We start from the raw sequence: 12,723 nt of genomic DNA on the forward strand, positions 1-12,723 counted from the left end.
TACTACCAGTGGATACCATCACCGGCTTGCAACTTGCACCAAGGGTCAAGCACTGGCAAGGCATCCCACTCCAAACAGGGGAATGTACGGCTGTTACGTGGCCATCTTAGGACACATTTTGCGATGACACGCCTCTTACTGTACTGTGGTCACGTCTAGATTAGCAAGAAGTTAAGAAAAAAAAACCCCAGCAATGTTTATGTTCAGATTTATAGCAAAAGTGGTATATAAAATAGCTAAAAGGGCTATAACTTTATTTTTATATATACGTAAATATGCAAAAGGCTTTGGCCACTGTGCAGCCAAACCTTAAATTCAGCCTTACAATTCTGAAAGGTTATAAACTTGTATACTGTTGTCGCACTGGGTCATTTTATCATGTTTGCTTCATGGAATGTTAGATCATAATCAATAGCCACAAAAACAACAACAAAAGGGTTTGATTAAAAAAAAAAAAAAATGCCCCCAGCAATTATTATGAGAACGGAGCCTACCAGCTGTTGTAGACTGATGAAATTCTGCACGCCTCAGTGGTAACCAAATACTATTAAGCATCTGACTTGCTGAAGGAAGATACCTGTGACTGGCTCTGCTAGGCTGGATGCCTTCCCAGGGAGAATCGCAAATCAGTTTGTAGCCTCCACGGGGTCATAAGCTGTATTCAAACGGTCACCTTCCAAGTGCTTACAGAGTATTGCTGCCATTTCCCAATATTTAAGAAACAAATTGTGTATGGTAATTAGCTCCGTGTGCTTATGAATAGCTTTACTCCTTTACAGATTCCTTTACCTGAGGTGGTGAAGGAAAAGGATAGATGCATTTGACAAGCAAGAATATATACTGCACAAAAGCGTATGTGAATATTAAAAAAAGATAATCAGTAGAAAAACCAGACATAAACGAGGCAATCCGCAAAGAGAGAGGGGCCACATGGAGAAAGTTGGTCCACGAAAGGAGTGATCCTCTCAGGCTACGATGTGCGTTCATATTGGTGTACGTTCATATTAAAATGTACACAATTTGAAACATGTTTGCTTTTACATAGGTATAAGTAACATATGCAAATTTACTATGCTAGCCTTTTTTTTTTTAAATTCTCTCCCTTCAGGGAACACTGAAGGGGAGGTAGATATGGGAGGGGCAGGGAGTCTGGTGCTGTGAAACGCGTTAATGCAGCCCCACCCACTCCTATGCAATGCTGTGATTTGCAGTATGGACATGACAACGCAATTCACCATAAACCGAGACATCAAGCCACCCAGACCACCCACTTAAATGGTCGACTCTGGGAGATCATGTCCTATACCCCACCGTCCTCTAACCCTTACAACTGGGCTGGGGACAATAAATCACATACATACCAGCATCACTCAGGTACACCCTAAAGGTTCTTACAAGTCTCATGAGAAGACAAAATGTAAGAATTCAAGGACCCTGCTGGGTAGAGGGTTTCATTTCCACCTGCTGCTTCTTGTCCCAGTCACCAAAAAGTAAGCTTATTAGTTATCCGAAAATACAATAGTTCTATAAATGTACACCACTAAACTGAGGGAGCTTACACACAATACTAGAGTAGTGTTCATTCTAGCACCCTGTACCTGTCACAACATCGTGCAGCTCCTCCTTCCTGTCTGGGGTGCCACTTTCTGCTCTGGTGCTTCTAGCACACTCAGCTAATGCAACAAACTGCCGATATACAGACCAGAGTGTGCTAGAAGCACCAGAGCAGAGAGACACCCCAGGCAAGGACAGAGGAATTGCACGGGGTGTGACAGGTGCAGGGTGCTAGAATGAACAGTACTGAAGTGCACTGGAGAGGTTGTCTACCAGTCGACCTACAGACAATGAAAACCACACGCTTTTAGGCCGGCTGCGAGCAGAAGTCAACTCTCAGGCACATCGCTCGCCCATAAATAAATCTGGCTATATGTGCGCTGGGCGAGTAACACATGAGAACTAGGAATCGGTTTAATCACTAAGGCACTTCATTGGACAATGGCTGAGTATGTTATGGGTACACCGAGTGGGAATTTTCCACTTTCCCTTTAAAGGATAAAGAACAGGAAAAAAAAAAAGAATTGACGAGGAAAACGAAAAAATGTCTCTGCAAGACTATTAAAGTACAAACATACAATTGGAAGGAGAAAAAACCTGTGGTAAAGTATATATATAGGAAAAAATTTACAGGAAGAAAAAAAGAAAATGGAATAGAATACATACAGTAAGTGCTGGGTATGGGCTGAGAATGGGCCCAGAAACCAGCAGGAGCGGAGTTACTTCCCTTCCATCAATTTTCTTTGAGGTGCTCATTTTCTACTATAATTGTGAGTGTAGGATGGCGGCTGTGCCAGGCAGGAGCTGGTGAACTCGCAGCATGAGGCTTTGCAGAACGAGATAATTAACCAAGCAAGATATTTATACCCTACCCCTTATATCTCTATTGATTACTCCTTTACTTGTGGGGTCAAGCGCCCCCTGCTCCTTACAGTCCACCTTCTATGAAAGGGGATGACAGATGAAGAATAATAACACACACACACTAATTTATTTATTATATATATATATATATATATATATATATATATACACACACACATACATACATACATACATATATACACACGCACATACCCACACATATACAGGTCAATAAAGTTATATTACAATATCTCTCTCCTCAGCTGTGAAAAACTCTGGCCCTACAATAATATTCCTTACATGCACTCTCGCTCATCTGCATGTAGTTGGGGCATATAAAGAAATTAGATTGGAAAACCATAGCACTGGGTATGTAGAAATCTAGGGCACCGTTAACATCTATGCCTTAGAAACTGCATTAGATATGAAAGTTGTCTGGATAATCTCAATATTATGACGAAACCCATTGGTAACAGCTGGACAATCTGGGTACTTTCACTCTACATAAACCACACCAGGGGAGTTGATCATTGGGCAGAGGGGATTTATATTTAACTTGGATTGAAAGATTAAAACCTCTGTGGAAAAAAACAAAAACATTTTGGATGTACACTTATCTGTAGCATAGCCTAAAGTGCTCTGCAGTAATTGTCACTACTGGGTGATGAATAAAAAGAGCATTTTTTTGTGACTATAGCGATGACAAATATGCCTTTTCCTTCTTTTTTGCATGTGGCAATAGCGGCTATGTCCTTAAGGTGCATATCCTTTAGGCAATAGAGGAACGACAGTATGATTACAACATTGTAATCGTACAGTGGTTCCTCATCCCCTGTAGTGCCTACACTGAACGATATGTCGCTCAGTGCGGGCACCCTCCCTCATCCCCGAACATGCCCAATCTGTCGTTATTGGCAGATTAATCAGGCGATGACTAAGGTTGAAAACGACCAGCGGGAGCGCGCATTGCTGATCATTTTCGTTATTTTTATGCCCGATTTGTGGACGATTAATGAGCGTTTGAACATTAACAATGTCGTTATCGGTCAATCACTCATTTTAATCACCTAGTGGATACACGGCATAAGTTGTAAGTGACCAATTCTTGGGGCCTGTGTGTCACAAACCTAAAAAGCAATTTACTGGTCTCTACCAGTGGCGGTTCCAAAGGTGGGGCTGCAGCACAGTCCAAAATTCAAATAGGGGAGCCACACCGACTGCCAGGGAGGTTTGGCAGCATTTGGGGTGGCAGTTGGTGCGGTTCCCTTATTTGAATTTTGGACTGTGCGGCAGCCCCACCTCTGGAGCCGACACTGGTCTTTACCCAAATTCCCTGCATAGACCTTTAGGGGTCTATTTACTAAGCAGTGTTAGGAGACAGAGTGAAAAGTGATAAGAAAGTGATAAGGTGCCAGCCAATCAGCTCACAACTGTCATTTTTCAAACACAGCCTGTGAGATGACAGTTGGGAGCTGATTGGCTGGCACCTTATCACTTTCTTATCACTTTTCACTCTGTCTCCTAACACTGCTTAGTAAATAGACCCCTTAATCCTCATTCTGTGGATTTATTCTCCTTGTTATAAATGGGGAGGGGGGTGGCTCTAATTCCGCTGTAACAGTCAGGAGAACAGAAGGTGGGAATTCCCAATGTTATTCCCAAACTAACTCTGACCAAGTGCGAAACATTTTCCTGCAGCAATAAGTAAACGGCTTCTTAACAAAGCGACTGCTTGGTCTTAATGTGTTGCTTATTCATTACTTGGTGCACCTGTTATTTAGTATCCATCCTCAGAAAACACCATCCATTAAATCATAGGACCTGGCTTGCATTTTCATCCATCACTGACATACTGGAGACACTCGCCTCAGGGTTACATAGAGAAGAGCCAATTTAAAGGAGTAAGTAAGGTTTATGCCGAGTGAAGCACAATGATGTTAATGTAGCACAATAAGGGCTCCTGCACACAGGCGGGGAGAAACTATGCCACATTATTCTATTGTATTACAGAATGCATAGGGATGTTTTTACAGGCACATTTAGTCACTGCCAAAGACTAGGGCATGTCACAGGAGTACCTCAGAGACCTTGTAACCTCTTCTGGGCAGAGAGTTCAATTGTGAATAGAAATTAACCCTTCTGACTAGAGTTAAGCATGATGCAAACAACATTTAGCTAACTTATCACCCCCATCACCCCAAACTGTGTGAGCGGTTGCACCGTTTAGAGGTGCTGTTTTCTAGGGCAGCCGGAGCTATTGTGCAAGTAAGGGCGAGTAAGGCCTAATCCTTGATGTTAACTGAATATTTCCTCAGCAACAGTCTGGGACAGCGGGTTTAATGGTGCCCAGATGTCAGACTTGGCAAAGCAGACAATACTGAATTTTTGTTCCCTCTCTTAACGATCACACATTCTCTTTGTATAATAATTAAACTTGCTTCCATTAGGTGCATCTTAATAATACATATATGGTTAGGAGAGAGTTCCCCGCGCTGTCTCTCAGACCTCAGACTGCCAGAGGCGCAACCTACGGACTTGTACGCTACTCCGTCCTCCATGCTAGAAGAACTTACCAATGAGAGTCTCCAGCTATATTAATAAGAGGCGGCATTACGGAGGCCAGAGACCCCACATAGATCCACTGCACCGCAACTGCTATACCTGTAGAGGGCCAGTGTGTATACTTCACTGTCACCACTGTATGTACAGACACAGGTGTGTGCTCCCAGCTGTCACACACCACCTGCGCTCCCCTATAAGTTCCTGGCTGGATTTGGTGCACATAGTATATACAGCACTGCGTACTTGTTATGCAGACTTGGGTATGGGATGCCGGCGCTCTGGATCCCAGCGGCCAGAATCCCGACAGGGTTAGGATACCTATCAGTATCAGGAGGGTCAGTATCTTAACCCTCCCCCTCAACCTACCCGATGCCTAAACCTAACCCTCCTCCCCTCTATGGTGTCTATACCTTCCCTCCCCCTTAGTGCCTAACCCTAACCCATCCCCTAGTGCCTAACCCTAAACATGGGCGTAACTACCAGAGGTGCGAGGGGTGCAGCTGCTATGGGGCCAGACCTGAGGGGGGCCCATCTTCCTTGTAAAAGTTACATGTGTCATATACATTTTTCACCATTGGGTGGCACATAGGGGCCCTTACAAACTTTTTCTATGGGGCCTTTAAATACCTAGTTATTCCCCTGACCCTAACCCAAGTACTTACCGTCAGGATGCCCGACGCTGGCATTCTAAGCCCTTCTGTCGGGATTTTGACCGGATCCAGTTATACATACCAGGTGCATTAACCCTGTCTCATCCTGTACACCTGTTCTGCCTAGTTAATAAACTTTATGGTACCCACACACTAACCGACTTTATGCACGATTTGCACGAAACAATGCATCGTAACGATACATAGTTGAAAACGTGCAAATCATGCAACGATAACGATCCGATGCGCGGCGCTGTGGGTCATTTGTCGTATTTTCAGATCTTACCTACTGCAGGTAGGATCTGGCAATCTCCTTAACAATGCACTGAAATCATTAAGGACGCACATCGCCTGTCGGTGAGTTGCCCGGGGAATTCAAGGGAAATTGTTGACGACTTTGCATCTTTTGCGAGTCGTCCAGTGTGTGGGCACCTTTAGACTTGGTTAAGCAATCTACCCTGTGTACTGACCTACATCAAACACCGCTGACACCTATATCCACTACAGGATCTACTAAGCAGCAAAAATATACAGAACACTAAATAGAAAATAATTATGAAACCATGTATTGCAATATTAAAAACAAGACAAAGCAACATAATTTAGACCAGTGGTTTTCAAACTCGGTCCTCAGGACCCCACACAGTTCACCTAGCTGGACACAGGTGTATCACTGATACATTTTAAAAGATCCACAGGTGGAGCTATGTATTTCACTTGATGAGGAGACCTAGAAAACATGCACTGTTTGGGGTCCTGAGGACTGAGTTTGAGAACCTGTAGTTTAGACCATATATCTTATATTGTACACAGCGGAAGCACCAGTCTCGGACATCAAAGCGTTAACAGAATCCGAAGCAGTAAAAAATCTTAAAGACACTCCATTCTATTCCTCCTACCACCTGCCAAAGCTAACACCAGCTTCAGCTGACCTCTTGCCGTTTCATTCACTGCTTCCCTACCATGCAATTTCCAATGTAATTAAAATGTAGCGTCAGATAAGGATCATTAGATTCCACAGAAAGAGTCATTGGCAGGGCAATTTCTATCAAAGTGAGATTTTGACAGTCGCTGCCGAGCTTATCCATACATTGAGCAGGGAGAGAAAAACGACAGCGGACACGTTGTCCCAAACTGCAGCATGAAGAATCGGAGACATCTGCGGGAGGAAAGCAGCGTTTAGGAAGAAGAGGCCTAGAATTATGGACACCAGGAAGAGAAATATGTACACGGCTTGACAACAGAAGAGAACATAGGACATTGCTAAGAGTCGGTGATGTTGGACAGAAAGGCCGTGTTCGATGAACAAGTTAATTGTATTTTCCCTTCCGGAGGCTCCGTAAAAGAAATGTCTTTGATATATTTTTTTCCTTACCACTTCCATACGTGAAGCTATCACACAATAGCTGTAGTTCAACTAATTCTTTTCCTGCAATGCATCAAAGCCACACAAAAGAGGCTGCATTGACTGTCTGTATATATCACAACACAGCTGAACAGAAAATTAAAGTACCTTTCTGTGGCCTAAAACCTTTTGTAAGAGAGGCTTCTAGCTCATTTCACACCTACACAGATCCTGTTGTATAAAAGCCACTAAAGTGACAACACACCTGTGTTTGGTTGGTATACCGGGAGCAGCAAACTGGTTTATATAACATACAGACTAAACAGTGTTGCAAGGTATTATAACGAATTGTAAGGGCCCAGTTATGTTTGCACTTTTTAGAACCGCATCTCTCATAATGGTCACCATATAGCTCAGGCAGTCCCAATTCTAGGATACTGTCCCACTGTCCGGACTGCTGGGACGTCGGAGCAATATGTCCTGCTCACTACTGAGCGATTTTTGCCAATATGTATAAATATAACTGGGTCCAATTTAAAGGAGCCCTTGGACTAATGGTAAAAAATTGTAATTCCCTGAGCACTAGGAGGAACCCCAGCAAACAAGAACATAGAAACTCCACAGAGATGATTAACTGGTTGGAATTCAACCATTACCCTAGCGCTATGAGGCACCATTGCTAACCACTGTGCTGCCCATCTGTGCCACCATAATAAGAGAGGAGTTCTTTGTTTACCGCTATCAAAGATGGACATGACCAAAATACTGCTGGTAATGAAAATCATGTTTCAGACACTTTTTAGTTGATTTATCAAGGCCCACTATTTTAGCAGCATATGTTATCCAGGCAAAGGCAGAGTCTTCTAAACCCCAAAATCTGTGTTCTGAAACGGTTTGTGAAAACGCTCACGCTGGTTTGCAGAAATGTGCTTATAGGTGCGTATGAATAATGCAGCTTGCCTCTAGCAAATCGGCAGCCTAACAATTACAGAGGCTGTAGTGAGGTCTCTACGATGTGATATTTACATCTAGGATAAAGTATTTTCGGAATGGGTATGTAATGCCGGCTGTCGGGATGCCTCCTGTCAGAATACAGACAGCGGCATCCTGATGGTTGGTATCCCGATAGGGGTCGGGTAAGTATACTTTACCCTACCCCCCTTAAACCTCCCTTCCTGTAGCCTAACCCTAACCATCCCCAACCTGCACCCTAACCCTCCCGGTTAGAGCCTAAACCTAAGCCACCCCCCCTTAGCGCCTAACCTCCTCCCCAAAAAAACCCCTAACCCTACTACGCTCCTAAACCTTACCCTCCCCACCGCGGCAAACACTAAGGGCGCCCCGGACTCACCTCGTTCGGCTTGGCGTCCTTCGGTGTTGCGGAGTCAGGATTAAGATAGGCGTCGGTATTTCGACGCCTATCTGAAGTCCCTTGTCAGGCTTTGGAAGTCGGGATTGAGACCGGCGGGATTGCAGCCGGTGGTCTCATAACTACATCCCGGTACTTTCACAGCAGCCAGTGGCGTAACTATAAATTTTGCTCCCCCATGCCAAAAAAGTTTCAGGTGCTCAGACCCCCCCCCCCCCCAAAGATCAAACACACCCAAAGACTACGTTTACGGTGTGTGGTTACATTATACAGCAACGTGCCTTACACATTATGACACACTAAGTAATGCCACTTATAACACAGTGTGCCACACCGGAATGCCCCTTACAACACATTATGCCACACCGGAGTGCCCCTTACAACACATTATGCCACATAGCAATGCCCCTTACACATCCCACACAATAATGCCACATATAACACATAATGACATACAGTAAAGCGCTTATAACAAATTTATGCCATGCTGTAATGCCCCTATTTCACATTATGCCACACTGTAATGCCAAATACACATTATGCCAAACAGTAATGCCCATTACATCCCACCCTGACAGATCTAGTGTTCACTCTCGCTCTGGCGTGAGGCAGGGCGCCGGAGCTAGAGGGCACGTTCATGCGCGCGTCCGAGAAGGGGGTGTGGTCATCGAAAAGGGGCGTGTCTATAAGGCGCGTCCCCTTTTCGGCACTCTTGGGGGCGTGCCCGGCACTTACGGACACGCCGGTCAGCCCCCAAGCCCTGCAGACAGGGACCGGGTGACCGGTGACCGGGTGAAGACGACTCCCGCAGGCTGTTAGGGCAGGGCGCTTTTTGCCCTCCTTCTGCAGGGCAGGGCGCTTTTTGCCTTCCAGAAGGAGGGCAGGGCACCGCGCCCCGCTAAAACAGCCTAGCGGGAACGCTAAGATCTACTTCACCAACCCTCCTTTCTTCTCCTGCCAGTCCGTCACCTCAGCTCAAGACAGGTTGCACAGTTTTTATGTCCGTGTAGAACCAGATTATTGGGAACATAGTTTATAACCTGTAAACTGTGTATCAAATTAGTGCCCCTTAGTGCCCCAAAATGCAATGCCCCCTGTAGTAGTGCCCCTTATGCAATGCCCCCTGTAGTAGTGCCCCTTATGCAGGGCCCCCTGTAGTAGTGCCCATTATGCAGGGCCCCCTGTAGTAGTGCCCATTATGCAGGGCCCCCTGTAGTAGTGCCCATTATGCAATGCCCCCTGTAGTAGTGCCCATTATGCAGGGCCCCCTGTAGTAGTGCCCATTATGCAGGGCCCCCTGTAGTAGTGCCCATTATGCAGGGCCCCCTGTAGTAGTGCCCATTATGCAGGGCCCCCTGTAGTGCCCCTTCTAGTAGTTAGCCCCCTGTAGTGCCCCTTCTAGTAGTTAGCCCCCATGTAGTTAGCCCCCTGTAGTTAGCCCCCAGTAGTTTGCTCCGCGCGCACACAAACAAACACACACACAAAAGAAAAAAACACAAAACACTTACCTTTATCCCCGCTCCAGTGCTGCTGCCGTCCATACCTCAGCGTCCGCTCCTCGGCACTATGGGAGTGACGTCATTACGTCACTCCCATAGTGCTCTGCGGGACCCGGAAGACGGAGCTCACTCCTGAGCTCCGTCCCCGGCGTCCGCTCCTCGGCACTATGGGAGTGACGTCATAACGTCACTCCCATAGTGCCCTGCGGGACCTGGAAGACGGAGGGAGCCCCGTCCTCCGGCTGCCGCCAGGCGTTTGCATAGGAGCCGGGCGCCCGCTGGTAACACACTCAGCGGGTGCCCGGCAGATGGAGGGTGCAGGGGGTGCGACCGCACCCCCTGCACCCTCCGTAGTTACTACTACTGCCCCCGTCGCTCCCAAGCTACCCAGCGCCTCCAAGCCACCGCGGGGGCTGCGGGGGCAGTAGTTACGCCACTGACAGCAGCCATGGATTACGGGTAATGTATTTTGCATTCTAAGCCATCGAACGACTAAAGCACGGGAGTACATTTTACAACATTACCGTACGAAACTCTGTGCAGGTAACAAAAGGTATTTAATGTTTGCAACCTTATTGGAACATGGGTTCCCCCGTATAAAATTCAGGTTTTCATTAAAAGATTTCAATAATTCTGGCCAGCATCCACGTAAATTTCCTCAGCAAGCGCTGTTGAAGTGAGCATATGTTATCAGATGGATGCCTATTGGGGATACAGTTACAATATGTAAAGACTCCAGTGGTTGCATCTTTCATAAATCCTATAAAAGCCAAATCCACTTAAAACAGGAATCCAAAAACGTCAAAGAATTATTTTTGTTAAAAAGAAAAAATGTAATTATACTATAATTCTAAGGGTGGTATGCACTAAGCATCACATCCGGTAAGAGCTGTCCTTGGCGATAGAGGGTCTTCCAGGTTTATGAACCAGAAAGGATGCGCGCGCTGCCATGGGAAGCTGGGAGGACTCTAAGAGGGTGTCCCAAAAAGAAGTCCATTTCTGCTCTTCGTACATTTAATTGCTTTATAGCTTGAGATCCACTATGCAGACCTGTTGCCGACAAGCACAATTGGGCCATATTCAATTAGGCTGTGAAAAGCAGCTATCGCCGATAATTTATTGCCGATGACGTCATTTCTGCCGTTTTGACTGTTCCCCATATTCAATTTCAAAACTTTACGCAGGTGCTAAAAGTCTTTGGCAAAAACTGAGCATAACTTTTCACCTATGATTAGGTGGTGATAAAAAGCGCAGAATTGGTGTTTAGGGGTACAAAGTAGGGATGTGCAGGCTCGGATAGGTTCGAGTTTGCACGTTGAGTTCGGATTTTTCCCTCCAAAAAAACGGAACTCAGAAAGAGGCTAAACGTCATCTTACATGGATGAACATCATCATTCCTATCCGAGCCTGCACATCCCTAGTACAAAGTAGAGAAAAAGTACCCTGCACACCTAAATGACCCCTAAAGATAATCTGTCAAAAAAAAGTTCAACAGAATACCCCAAATAATGTACTTTTAGGGGCAAAAATAATAAAAAAAAAGTTGGGGGACAAACTTATAAACTAGCGAAATCGACTCAAAGTATACGGCAGGTGTTTTTTAGAATGCGGTTGGTTCACTTTAGGGACTTAAAAATATGCCTGCACCCATTTTCATGTACCCCAAATTTGATGGGACTAGTTATTTAAAAAAAATAAAAATGTTGCTAAATGCTATTCTTCACCACTTTGTTAAAGTCACATTAAAGCACCTGCCGACACCGTTTAAAAACCCTCAATAATACCTTTAGTGGGGCTATTCGGGGGTACCTACAGTGATTCCCCATGTTAATACATCTTTTGGGGGGTGACAGGCTGATTTCCCCAAAAAAGTTACAGGACTTTTGGCTACTTACCTTTCCGCCGAGTCCAGTTTTCGCCAAATCCTAATTGAATACGGGGATACGCGGGCACGTGCCGATACTTTATCCCCAGTAAAACCTGAGATAACGGCAAAAAGTCCGGCCTCTGACTTTTCGCCTCAAATTGAATATGGCCCCAAGTCGACATTCAAAAGGTCGACACCATAATGGCAATTGTTATAATGTTGACACCTGCAAAATGTCGTCAATAGAAACTTTAGGGTTGGGGGTCAAACTTAAAATTGGGCGTCTGTCAACAGTCGATAATGTGATGCAAAGTACTAGCTATAGTGATGAATTGGTCACTTACATGTGAAAAGAAACTTCAACAGGAATAAAAAAAAAAAAAGTAATAATTTTTTTTCATAATAATAATATTATTATAACTATATATATTTATATTTCTAAAGCAATGCGTATAGTTCTAGGGGCATATCCAATTAGGCACAGGATTTACCATGCAGCTCCAGGTTTATCTCCCAGAGCTATTCAATAATTTAGCTTTTTCCACTGCGCACCGACCCGTAGCTTCGGTGTAAAATTATGGAATGTATGAGTTTTCCCGTGCTTAATTCAATAGGTCCGAGCCAACAATTAGTTGCAGTGTTTACTGGATATGCCCCATAATGTAGTCATAAAGTTAATTATTTAGTGACAGGTCTACTTTAATCCATAATATTATGCGCTCTCTTCATATAGACCAGTTTTGTACATTGACTGTTGCTTTAAACTGTAAATTAAAAATAAATCAATAAAAAAAGATTAAAATCACACTCAAAAGAGTTATTTTGTCCCCGATTATACAAGACAAAAAAAAAAAAAAAAAACACCACAGTAACCCTGTTATTTCCCTCTGTAAAGCACAGATCATAGAAATATTTCCTTCCGTCAGGACACAGATATTCTTTTTTTTTTATTTTTATTTCTTCTTTACTGTGGGAAAATTCTCGCGGCTAAAGAACCGTTATTAAAAGCACTA

General features: G+C 44.5%; 1 protein-coding gene across 5 annotated transcripts in view; it reads right to left on the reverse strand.

Annotated features, from left to right (window-relative positions):
• Positions 1-12,723, reverse strand: part of PCDH1 (protocadherin 1) — a 161,972-nt gene that overhangs the window by 92,041 nt on the left and 57,208 nt on the right. The window lies entirely within an intron of this gene.

This window comes from Taudactylus pleione, unplaced genomic scaffold (genome assembly GCF_031769625.1).
Source record: "Taudactylus pleione unplaced genomic scaffold, aTauple2 ptg000355l, whole genome shotgun sequence".
NCBI lineage: Eukaryota > Metazoa > Chordata > Amphibia > Anura > Myobatrachidae > Taudactylus > Taudactylus pleione.